General features: G+C 39.8%; 1 pseudogene; it reads left to right on the forward strand.

Moving 5' to 3' along the window:
* Positions 1-11,072: 11,072 nt before the first annotated feature.
* On the forward strand, positions 11,073-11,191 carry LOC116552078 (annotated as a pseudogene).
* The last annotated feature ends 1,236 nt before the right edge of the window (positions 11,192-12,427 follow it).

Genomic DNA, 12,427 nt, shown 5'->3' on the forward strand with positions numbered 1-12,427 from the left:
TTTGAGAATCACATCCTCCAGAGCAGATTTTCAATGTGAATTTTACTGTGGACCAGCAATGTTTCTACACCCTCTACCTCTGACCTCATGAATGAGGAAAAGATGGAAGGAGAAAAACTGAGAAGAGCTATAACATCTGTTTCTAGAAGGGAGTTGCAAGAGGCAGTACAACAAAAAATATGACTTTAAGACACACACACATGTATATTCATTGCAGCAGTATTCATAATAGCAAAGACATGGGAAAAAACCTAAATGGCCATGAATGATAGACTGAATAAAGAAAATGTGTTACATATACACCGTGGAATATGATGCATCCACAAAAGAAAAGGTTATGTCTTTTGCAGATACATGGATGGATTTGGAGGCCATTATCCTTAGCTAACTAACGTAGGAACAGAAAACCAAATACTGCATGTTCTCACAAGTGGGAGCTAAATGACGAGAACACATGGACACATAGAAGAGAACGACATGCACTGGGGCCTATCAGAGGGTGGAAGGTAAAAGAAGGGAGAAAATCAGAAAAAAATTATTAAGGGTATGAGGCTGAATACCTGGGTGATGAAATAACCTGTACAAACCCACATGATACAAGTTTACCTGTGTAACAAACCTGTACATGTACCCATGAACTTAAAATAAAAGGTTTTTATAAAGGAACAATGCCAGAACTAAGGAAATATGAATAAAGTATGGACTTCAGTTAACAGGAAAAAATAAAAGAAGTTACAAAACCTAAAAAAGGGGCTGACTACAAATGTGTGTTAAAATACGTAGTGTGGGAAAGTCTAGAAGAACTTTCAACTTCCCATGTAAACATCTCTAAATCAGAATTTATGGTATCTGATTTCACATCTCAAATGATTACTTGGATTTGAGTTCCTGGTCTTTATTCTGTTCACAATCTAGACAATGTACCTTCAATGTACCTTATGGTATTTGGTTTCACATCTCAAATGATCCCTTGGATTTGAGTTCATGGTCTTTATTCTGCTCCCAGTCTAGACAATGTACCTTCCTGGAATGTCTGTGGACTCCTCCTAGCCCCCAACATCATGGGAAGAGGTCAACTTCCCTGTCCCTGGGTTTTCTTCCAGACATAAATACGTATGGCTCAGCACCCATCTAGAAAGGAGAGAGATCAAGCAATTAACCTCACTTAACAAAGGAGAAAATAGGTTTGTAAAAGGTAAGTAATTTTCCCACTGATGTTCTCATATTTTTACCTGTAATTGGAAAGATTTTGAAATGATTGATATTAAAAAATGAGACAATTTGAATTCAAATGGAACATGCCTTCTCAAATAAAGCAATATTGCCCTCAAGGAAGTAAGATCAGTTCTTTTGGTGGCAGCAGGGCAGCAAATCTTATATATTACAATGGTTTGTAACTTACCCAGCAAATTATTATTTTGTAGTATTCAATTATCTCGTTAGGGAAAAGGTAAATTTAAATTAAATTTTTTCTCTATATGGGGCTGTAATTTTTTAAAAACAGGCTGGCAAACACTGGTACAGAAGAATAGTTTGCTAAATACAATATTTAATTTGTATACAATATCAGTTAACTAGCTATCAATATTTAATTATATGACTTTAAATCCTGCATCATTAGGGATTACCTAGCTGAAGAATTTGTCTTGATACTCTTTTTTATGATTATATAATTTTGATGTTCTTCTTCTATAATCTTTCATGTTTTTGATCATCTGCAGAGTTGATCATTGCAGTATTTTATTAGAGAATCTATTAATGACAGAAAAAAATCTCAGTTTTTGCTTATGACACTACTTTAAGTTCTAATTTACGTAATAGAAATGAAACTTTTCTTTGTGCATTCCTGAGACTTATTCTCTCTCTCTCTCTCTCTCTCTCTCTCTCACTTGCTCACTTGCTCTCACTCTCTCACTCTCTTGCTCTTTTCCTCTCTGCCCCTTCTAACTGTTGGCTTTATTTTTTGAATCATATAATTCTGGTGTATGTGGCATTTTTCAGGTTTAATTCAATTTTCAAAATGCTCTTCCATTAGGCAGAGCTGTGGTTTTGAATTTTAAACTTTTAGGTTTAAAGTTTTTAATAAACCATTGTGTTTTGGAAGTGACTTCTGAACGGGACCAAAAAAAAAAGCTTTTCTTAAACCTGAAATCAGTTTCCACCCAAACTTACTAAAATCACTTTAAAGTGGGGATGATTTTATGAAGGTCTAGATGTGGCTGATTTGATTGACATTTTAAGCAAAGAACCGCTTTTCTAACTCTCTGATTTAAAGAAGCCATCCATCTCTTTGTATCATAGCAATTTTATTTAAAGTTCATGAAATAAATATTTCACAAAGATATTGTATATTTTTCCTATTTCTTGAGACAATAGGAACACAGTAAGCAAAACACACACAAAAAATTTTATAGATTGTAACCTTTGATTTGGAGGAAACAATTTTTAAAAACTGAATTCTGAAAAGACATATTTTCATTAAGTATAGAGAGTAAGAGAACTGTAGAAACAATTTAGTCCCATAAGTCTTATCATTGTTTTTGCAACTTCCCCCAAAAGAAAACAATTAGATTTATTAAATGTAATATTAATTGTACCAGCTTAGTTTTATAACATCTGCTAATTCATTTAATAAGCATTGTTTTGTACCTACTATACCATATTTTGTAGGGACCATTTTTTTCCCTTTTCAACTCTTATTTTAGAATCGGGGGTACATGTGCAGGTTTGTTACAAAAGTACTTCTCATGATACTGAGGTTTGGGGTATGGCTGAACTTGTCACCCAGGTAGTGAGCATAGTACCCAATAGGTGGTTTCTCAACCCTTACCCTGCTTCCTCTCTCCCTCTTCTAGTAGACCCCAGTATCTATTGTTCCCATCTTTATGTCCATGTGGACCTAATGTTTAGCTCCCACTTACAAGTGAGAACATACGGTATTTTGTTTTTTGTTCCTGCATGAATTTACTTAGGATAATGGCCTCCAGCTGCATCCATGTTGCTGCAAAGGATACGATTTCATTCATTTTTATGGACACAAAGTATTTCACAATTATATGGTTTGGCTGTGTCCCCACCCAAATCTCACATTGAATTGTAGCTCCTATAATCCCCACTTGTCGTCGGAGGGACCTGGTGGGAGGTAATTAAATCATGGGGGTAGGTTTCTTCCCTTGCTATTCTCATGATAGTAAATAAGTCTCATGAGATCTAAGGGTTTTATAAAGGGCAGCTCCCCTGCATACGGTCTCTTGCCTGCTATCATGTAAGACATTCCTTTGCTCTTCCTTCACCTTCTTCCATGACTGTGAGGCTTCCCCAGCAATGCTTAACAGTGAGTCAATTAAACCTCTTTTCTTTACAAATTACCCAGTGTTGTTTATGTCTTTGTTAGCAGCATGAGAATGGACCAATACAGTAAATTGTTACCAGTAGAGTAAGGTGCTGCTATAAGGATACCCGAAATTGTGGAAGCAACTTTGGAACTGGATAACAGTCAGACATTGGAACAGTTTAGAGGACTCAGAAGACAGGAAAATGTGGGAAAGCTTAGAACTTCCTAAAGACTTGAATGAATTGATCAAAATGTTGATAGTGTTATGGACAATAAGGTCCAGGCTGAGATGGTCTCAGAGAGATGAGGGACTTGTTGGGAACTGGAATAAAGGTCACTCTTGCTATGCAGAGACTGGCAGCATTTTTCCCCTGCCCTAGAGATCTGTGGAACTTCGAACCTGGGAGAGATAATCTGAAATTGGAACTTATGTTTAAAAGGAAAGGAGAGCATAAAAGTTTTTAAAAATTGCAGCCTGACAATGTGATAGAAACGAAAAACTCATTTTCTGGGGAGAAATTCAAGCCAGCTGCAGAAATTTACATAAACAATGAGGAGCCAAATGCTTATCACCAAGACAATGGGGAAAATGTCTCCAGGGCATGTCAGAAGACTTTGAGGCAGCCTCTGCCATCACCAGCCTGCCCCGAGTCCTAGAAGGAAAAAATGTTTTTGTGGGCTAGGCCCAGGGCCCCCTGCTGTGTGAAGCCTAGGGACTTGGTGCCCTACATCATAGCCACTCCAGCTGTAGCTAAAAGGGGCCAAGGTACAGCTCCAGCCACGGCTTCAGAAGATGTAATCCCCTAGCCTTGGCAGCTTCCACATGGTGTCAGACTTTTATATACAGGTGCATAAAAGTCAAAAATTTAGGTTTGAGAAACTCTGCCTAGATTTCAGAGGATGAATCGAAACACCTGGATGTCCAGGCAGAGTTGTGCTACAGGGGTGGTGCCTTCATGGTGAACCTCTGCTAGGGCAGTGTGGAAGTGAAATGTGGGGTCAGAGCCCCTACACAGAATTCCCGCTGGGGGCTGCCTAATAGAGCTGTGAGAAGAGGGCCACCATCCTCCACACCCCAGAATGTTAGATCCACTGACATCTTACATGGTGTACCTTGAAAAACTTCAGAAACTCAACGCATGAAATCAGCTGGGAGGGAGTCTTTACCCTGCAAAGCAACAGGGGTGGAGCTGTCCAAGACCATTGGAATCCATCTTTTGCTTCAGTGTGACCTGGATGTGAGACCTGGAGTCAAAGGAGATTATTTTGGAGCTGTAAAATGTGACTGCCCCACTGAATTTCAGACTTGCATGGGCCCTGTAGCCCCTTTGTTTGGGCCAATTTCTCCCATTTGGAATGGCTGTATTTACCCAAACCTGTACCCCCATTGTATGTAAGAAGTAATTAACCTGTTTTTGATTTTACAGGCTCATAGGCAGAAGGTACTTGCCTTGTCTCAGATAAGACTTTGGACTGTGGACTTTTGAGTTAATGCTAAAGTGAATTAAGACTTTGGAGGACTGTTAAGAAGGCATGCTTGGTTTTGAAATATGAGGACATGAGATTTGGAAGGGTCCAAGGTGAAATGATATGGTTTAGCTTTGTCCCCAGCCAAATCTCATCTTGAATTGTAGCTCCCATAATCCCCATGTGTTGTGGGAGGGACCTATTGCAAGGTAATTAAATCATGGGTGTGGGTTTTTCCCATGCTGTTCTCATGACAGTGAATAAGTCACACAAAATCTGATGATTTTATAAAGGGTAGTTTCCCTGCACACACTCTCTTGCCTGCCACCATCAAAGATGTGCCTTTGCTCCTTCTTCATCTTCTGCCATGACTGTGAGGCATTCTCAGCCATGCTGAACTGTGAGTCAATCAAACCTCTTTCCTTTACAAATTACCCAGTCTCAGATATGTCTTTATTAACAGTGTGAGAACAAACTAATACACACGGTGTGTTTATTCCATCTGTCCTTTATTCAATCCAACATTGATGGGCACTTGGGTTTATTCCATGGTTTGCTATTGTGAATAGGGGTGCATGTGCCCTTTTGGTAGAATGATTTATTTTCCACTGAGTGTATACCTAGTGATGAGATTACAGGGTCAACTGGTAGTTCAACTTTCAGTTCTTTAAGAAATCTCCCAACTGCTCTCTATAGTGGCTGTACTAATTTACATTCTCACCAACAGTATATAAGTGAGGAGCAACAAATTTAAACATAACTCTTTCTACAGGTATTTACAGTTTTTGGAAGAAAATAATCCAGACTAGCATGAAATAAATAAAAGGAAGATAACTTGACTCAAAAAAGAGTCTGGATGCCTAAATGCAGTAAATAAATCACAACTAGCAACCGCAAATGGGGAATAAAGGTGGTGTAAAATGAAAGCAAGTTTTAGAATAATTTTTTGGCCACAATTTAGAATACAAGCATACCTTGCAGATAGTACAGATTTGGTTCCAGATCACCAAAATAAAGTGAATACTGCAACAAGTGAGTCACATGTGTTTTCTGGCTTCCTGGTACATTTAAAAGTTATATTTATACTATACTATAATTTATTAAATGTCCAATAGTAAATCTAAAAATGTACATGCCTTATTTTAAAAATACTTCATTGCTTAAGAAAATGCTAACAATTATCTGAGCCCTCAATAATTCATAATCTTTTTACTGGTGGAGGGTCTTGCCTCAATGTTAATGGCTGCTGATCAATTGGGGGTGGTTGCTAAAGACTGTGGCAATTTCTTGAAATAAGATAATGATGACATCTGCTGCATCTATTGAATCTTCTTTTCACAAAAGATTTCTCTGGAGCAGGCAATGCTGTTTGATAGAATTTTACCCACAGCAGAAAGTCAACCCTTTCAAAATCTGCCACTGTTTTAACAACTAAGTTTATGTAATCTAAATCCTTTGCTGTCACATTAACAGTGTTCACAACATCTTTACCAACAGTCAGTTTCCCAAAAAATCACTTTCTTTGCTCATCCGCATAAAGCAACTCCTTATACATTCAAGTTTTTTATCAAGAGATTGTAGCAATTCAGTCACATATTTAGACTCCCCTTCCAATTCTAATTCTCTTGCTATTTCCATTCCATCTGTAGTTACATCCTCCACTGAAGTCTTGAACCCTTCAAAGTCATTCATGAGGTTAGGAATAAACTTCTTCCAAACTCCTATTCATGTTGATATTTAACCTCCTCCTATAAATCATTAAAATTCTTAATGCATCTAGAATAGTGAGTCCTTTCTAGAAGGTTTTGAATTTACTTTACCCAGATATATCAAAATAATCTCTATTAACGGCATCTATAACCTAGATACCTGAAATAAGACTTGAAAGTCAAAATTACTTCTTGATCCTTGGGCTGCAGAATGGATGTAGCAGGCATGAAAACAACATTCATCTTCTTGTACATTTCCATCAGAGCTCTTGAGCGACTAGGTACCTTGTCAATGAGCAGTAATATTTCAGAAGACATCTTTTAGGCAGGAGGTTTCAACAGTGGGCTTAAAACATTCAGTAAACCACACTGCTAAAAGATGTGCTGTCATCCAGGCTTTGTTGTTCCATTTATAGAGCACATGCAGAGTAGATTTAGCATATTTCCTTAGGGTACTAGGATTTTTGGAATGGCAAATGTGCACTGCCTTCAACTTAAAGTCACCAGCTACATTCCCCCCTAACAAGAGACTCGGCCTGTTTTTTGAAGCTTTGAAATCACTCATTGACTTCTCTGTATCTGTGAAATCCTAGATGGCATTTTCTTACAACACAATGCTGTTTCGTCTACGCTAAAAATGTGTTGCTTAATGTACCACCTTCATCAATGATCTCAGCTAGTTCTTCCAAATAATTTGCTGCAGCTTCTTCATCAGCACTTGATGCTTCACCTTTTACTTTTATGTTATGAATGTGGCTTATTTCCTTTAACCTCACGAACCAACCTTTCTGCTGGCTTCAAGCCTTCCTTCTGCAGCTTCTTCACCTCTCTCCCTTAGTTCTCTTTCATTGAATTAAGGAGAGTTAGGGCCTTGCTCTGGATTAGACTTTGGCTTAAGGGAATGCTGCAGCTGGTTTGATCTTTTATCCAGACCACTAAAACTTTCCCAATATCAGCAACAAAACTGTTCCACTTTCTTATTATTTGAGTGTTCATTGGAATAGCAATTTAGTTTCCTTTAAGAAATATTCTTTTGCATTTACAACTTGGCTAACTGGTAGAAGAGGCCTAGCTTTCAGCCTGTCTTGGCTTTCAACATGCCTTTCTCACTAAGCTTACTTGTTTCTAGCTTTTGATTTAAGGTGAGAGATGTGCAACTCTTCCTTTTACTTGAACACTTGAGAGATCATTGTAGGGTCATTGATTGACCTAATGTCAATATTGCTGTACCTCAGGAAAAGAGGAGGCCAGAGGAGAGGGAGAGAGGTAGGGGAGTGGCTGTTCAGTGGAGCAGTGAGAACATGCATATTTGTTGATTAAGTTGACTGTCTTCTAAGCATGCAGCTCATGGCACCCCAAAACAATTACAATGGTAACATCAAAGATCACTGATCACAAATTATTATGAAAGATGTAATAATGATGAAAAATTTTGAAATATTGTGAGAATTACCAAAATATGATAAGAGACATGAAGTGAGCACATACTATTGTGAAATGGCACTGATAGACTTACTCAATGCAAGGCTACCACAAACCTTTGATTTGTAAAACAGAACAAAAACAAACAAAAAAGCACACACACAGTATATATGTGAGGCATAATAAAGCGAAGAGCAACAAAATGAGGTACGCCTGTACTCATGACCTTTCGCTATCTAATTCACATAACACCAAGGGAACTGTTTATTTGGAAGTGCCATTTTTAATTTAATTTACATAGATATTTGAGTCACACAACTAGAATAAAAACTAAATACACACAAGCATTCTAAATATTTTTATTTGTTTATTTTAGCAATTATATTCTTAGACTTTCACATCAATGCCATGAAGACTACCTTGAAATGTATGTTTGAGACAATAAACCCAAAATAAATATTTCTAGATGCCACAGTATTAATTTTTAATCTGGTTAATATTGATGGCAGCAGCAGCCAGTCTGGAGTGGCCATTGCCATCATGCCAGCTGCATCAGGGAGGCACAGCCAGGGCTGCACTCTCTGTGGAGCTGGTAACAAATGGGAGACCTGTCCCTTATGAGTTGGTGGGGCAGGAGTTCACTAGGTGCAGCCACAGCTGCCCTGCTATGTACCAGGATCTCCTGTACCATGGACCTGGTAGGAGCCCCACCCTCCCAGGCACAGCTGCAGCTGCCAAAGTTGTGACTGAAGACCTCAGCCTCCCTGTGCTCTTGGCAGGGCTGAAAGCAAACAGGAGCCCCGCCCTCCCAGGCACAGCTGCAGCCACCCAAGTCATGGCTGCAGACCTGGGCCTCCCACACCACAGATCAGGTAAGAGTCCTGCCCCCTACACAACTGCAGTTGCCCAAATTGTAGCTTCAAACCCAGGCATCCCTGAACTCTTAGGAGCCTGAGAAGGCCCTCCCTGCCCTCATAGGCTCAGAAATGCCATGCCACTGCACTCCAGCCTGGGTGACAGAGTGAGAGACTATCTCAAAAAAAAGAAAAAGAAATGCCTGCTCCCACTGCCTGGCTTCTCCCTGCTGTCAGCACCTACTCAGATCTTGGAGCAAAGTTGGGACTCAGCCAGGTTTCTAGCCAGAAACCTCTCCCAGGTGCTGTCACAGCCTGGCAGGGTGTGTCCACACTCAGGGCAGTGCTGACACATCAGCCCCCTGTTGCTTCAGCTCCCTTCAGACTTTGGGCATGGTTGAGCATGGAAGGGAAGCCAAGGAGGATGGAGGGCAACTCAGCATAAGCTGCACGTGCTCCTTGGCACAAACAACCTGGGCACCATAAATGGCAGCCAGAGGCAGACAGACACCTGGGTGGAAAAGAGCGGGTCTCCAGTGAGGCCCCACCTTCAAGCCAGGCACCACCAACTTTGTAGTGCCTTTTCTGGCCTCCCTGTGGCTGCCCATGAACCAATAAGCATGCACTTCCTCCCATAAAAGCCCTGGGCTCAGCCAGTGCCCAGCAGATGTGGGGATGACCAGCTGCAGAAAGGAGGTGCCCACTCCAGGGCCTTCTCTCTGCTGAAAGCAGCAGATGTCAGGACAACCAGCTTCAAAGAGGAGCTACCACTCCAGGGCCTCAGCTCTGCTGAGAGCTGCAGACATCAGAATTGACCAACTGCAGAGAGGAACTACCCTCACTGCTAGGAGATGAACACATGATGGGACATCCTGGCTGAGGAAAGGAGCTGCCCCTGTAGGTTTCCACTAAGCTGCTGTCATGTTCAATAAAGCTCCTTTCCATCTGACTCACCCTCCACTTGTCTGCATACGTTATTCTTCCTGGTCACAGGACAAGAACTCAGAAACCACCAAATGGCAAGGCTAAAAGAGCTGTAACACAAATATGGCTGAGATATGTTCCTCACTTGCCACGCTATGGGCAAAGGGAAGGAAAGAGGAGCTCAGCCCTTTGGGGGACCCAGACCTGGGAGCTCCCCAAGCCAGGGCTGTGACTCCCTCTGTGGGGCTCTGAGGTTCCAGGCACCACCATGTTCCTCAGTGCCAGCCATGAAAGCTGTATGCAGTACACCTGGTCAAGCCGTAGCCTTGCAGAGCCAGCACCAATGCTGACACCCGGAGCTGCCCACCCCACTGCAGCAGCCAGCATGTCTGACTGTGTGCAGTAGCCGGACTGCATGCTTACTCACATACGCTCACTGTTCCATGCCTGACCCACCCTTGGCAGGCATGGGACCAGGGCCAGTGGCATGAGCCAAGCTCAGCCTACCAGCCCAAGTGGGTGAAATGAGCCCAGCAGGCCTGAGCAAAACTCGAGCAAAGGCTCCAGCAGCCACAGAAGTTTCCAGCCAGAAAAACAACTCAAAGATCCCATAATATTATCATTGATCTTTTCATCAAGAAATGTTCTAATTAACTGTGTTTTATAAAATCTGATTTAAGGCAGTCAACTGTTTTTCACAAAGTGTTCCATTATTACTCATCTGTGAAGTAGTGGGGCAATCTAAAAACTAGGCAAATGACTATATCAGGGCAAACAAATATTGAAAACCTCCAATATGTGCAGTCACTCACTGCCTGGCAGAGGCAGTATCTTCAGCTGCTGCCCATAGGCGTACCAGACTATGCTGCTGAGAAACTCCTGCTCTGAGCTCCTGAAGGACTCTTTTTATTTGCCCAGCAGTTTCTCATCACAGTAACTGTTAGTGAATATCCAGGCCAGACGTCAGAACTCTCCCATATGTCATAACATGACACTAAAACTTAACTAGAAAATACACCACTGAGTTTGTTATTTTATCAAATTGTTTTCCAAATGAAAAGATTAAGTATTATCCAGATGAAATATTTCAGACATAAATATTTCAGATGGAAATTTTGAATGTGGACCTACCAGTTTTAAAATGCAATACATGCAACATTATGGCGACCACCTGGCAGGCTTGCTCCAGAGCTGGAGTAGGACAAGTGCTGTGGATTTCAGCCCTGTGTAGATTTCATTTCAGTAAGATTAGTTTCTTCATTGCCTAGTTTAATTCCAGTTGAACAGTTTGCAATCATGGAAAATTAATCACCAATATGAACATTATTTATCAATAACTACGGATAATAAAATTTAAATCCTGTCTACAGCCATACCACCCTGAACGTGCCCGATCTCATCTGATCTCAGAAGCTAAGCAGGGTCGGGCCTAGTTAGTACTTGGATGGGAAACAGCTTGGGAATATCAGGTGCTATAGGCTTTAAAAAATAAATAAATAATAAAAAAACAAGAAAAAATTTTTAAAAATTTTTAAATAATAATAAAAATTTTTTAAAAATTAAATCCTCCCTGTTCACATTGCGGGCATGAGTTCTATTATGGTAAAGTAGGTTTACGGTGAGAATACATACAAAGCACTAAGCAACTAGCTAGCATAAGACGTTTTCCCAATAACTAGTACTATTTATTTACACAATTGATTTGCTTTATAGAGAGGATCCAATGGTATTATTATAAATATTGATGTAGAAAGAGGTAATATGTTCTATCTCAGCAACAACTCCATTAAGCCTTGTGCTTTTTTGTCTAGTATAGAGCTCTGAACCCAGTAAGAGTTCAATAGGACTGATTAATGCAAGATGAAAACATTGTTTTTCACTTCAATACTGATAGGCTGTTCAATTTAGGGACTCTCTAAGTAGGCACTCATCAGTCACATCTTTAACATTTAAATATTCTTTATACTTTATTCCCCCTTCATCTCAAACACTTCATTTCACCAAGGTTGGATCATATCCTTGAATGAAGGGACAACACAAAAAGGAGTAACGGACCAGTCCTCATTACATCCCCATCATTCTGATTCATTGCTCTGATTCAGGGAAAATGTCTATTTTTTGTAGATTCTTAATGTCACTGTGTGTGAATATATACAAGTATTCCAGTATCCTGCTTTAATTCTTTTATATTTAACAGCATCTTTCAAAAAGATATTAATTTAACATTATGCAAGTTTATCTGATAAGGATATGTTATTTCCCAATATAAGATCATTGTAACATGCTCCAGGTGCTTGAGATTTTTTAATTTATGCAGAAATTTTTAAAACTATTCAGTTACTATGAAAATATTCTGACTGGTTGTGATAGCTCTTTAATTAATCTGAATGCATTTCTGCATTAATTAGGCTTTTGGTTCAATTTTCAATTAAATCGCTGTATATTTACTCTGTGTATTTCATTGACACTAAATTTGATAAATAATGTACAACTTCATTATCTATATCCCTAACTTCTATCAATTTCATTCAAAAATGCATACAAGCATATAAAAATGCATACACACACACCTATGCCTACACACACACACACACACACACACACACACACACATGCATACAAACACAACAAAAAGGATGGAGGAAATTGTTTATGCCTCTTTCCTTTGTGTCTGAGTTTAGCAATTACTAATTTAGGGTCATGTCTTCCTTCCATTA

The sequence above is a fragment of the Sapajus apella genome, unplaced genomic scaffold (genome assembly GCF_009761245.1).
Source record: "Sapajus apella isolate SASKATOON/1434 unplaced genomic scaffold, GSC_monkey_1.0 scaffold10, whole genome shotgun sequence".
Classification (NCBI taxonomy): Eukaryota; Metazoa; Chordata; class Mammalia; order Primates; family Cebidae; genus Sapajus; species Sapajus apella.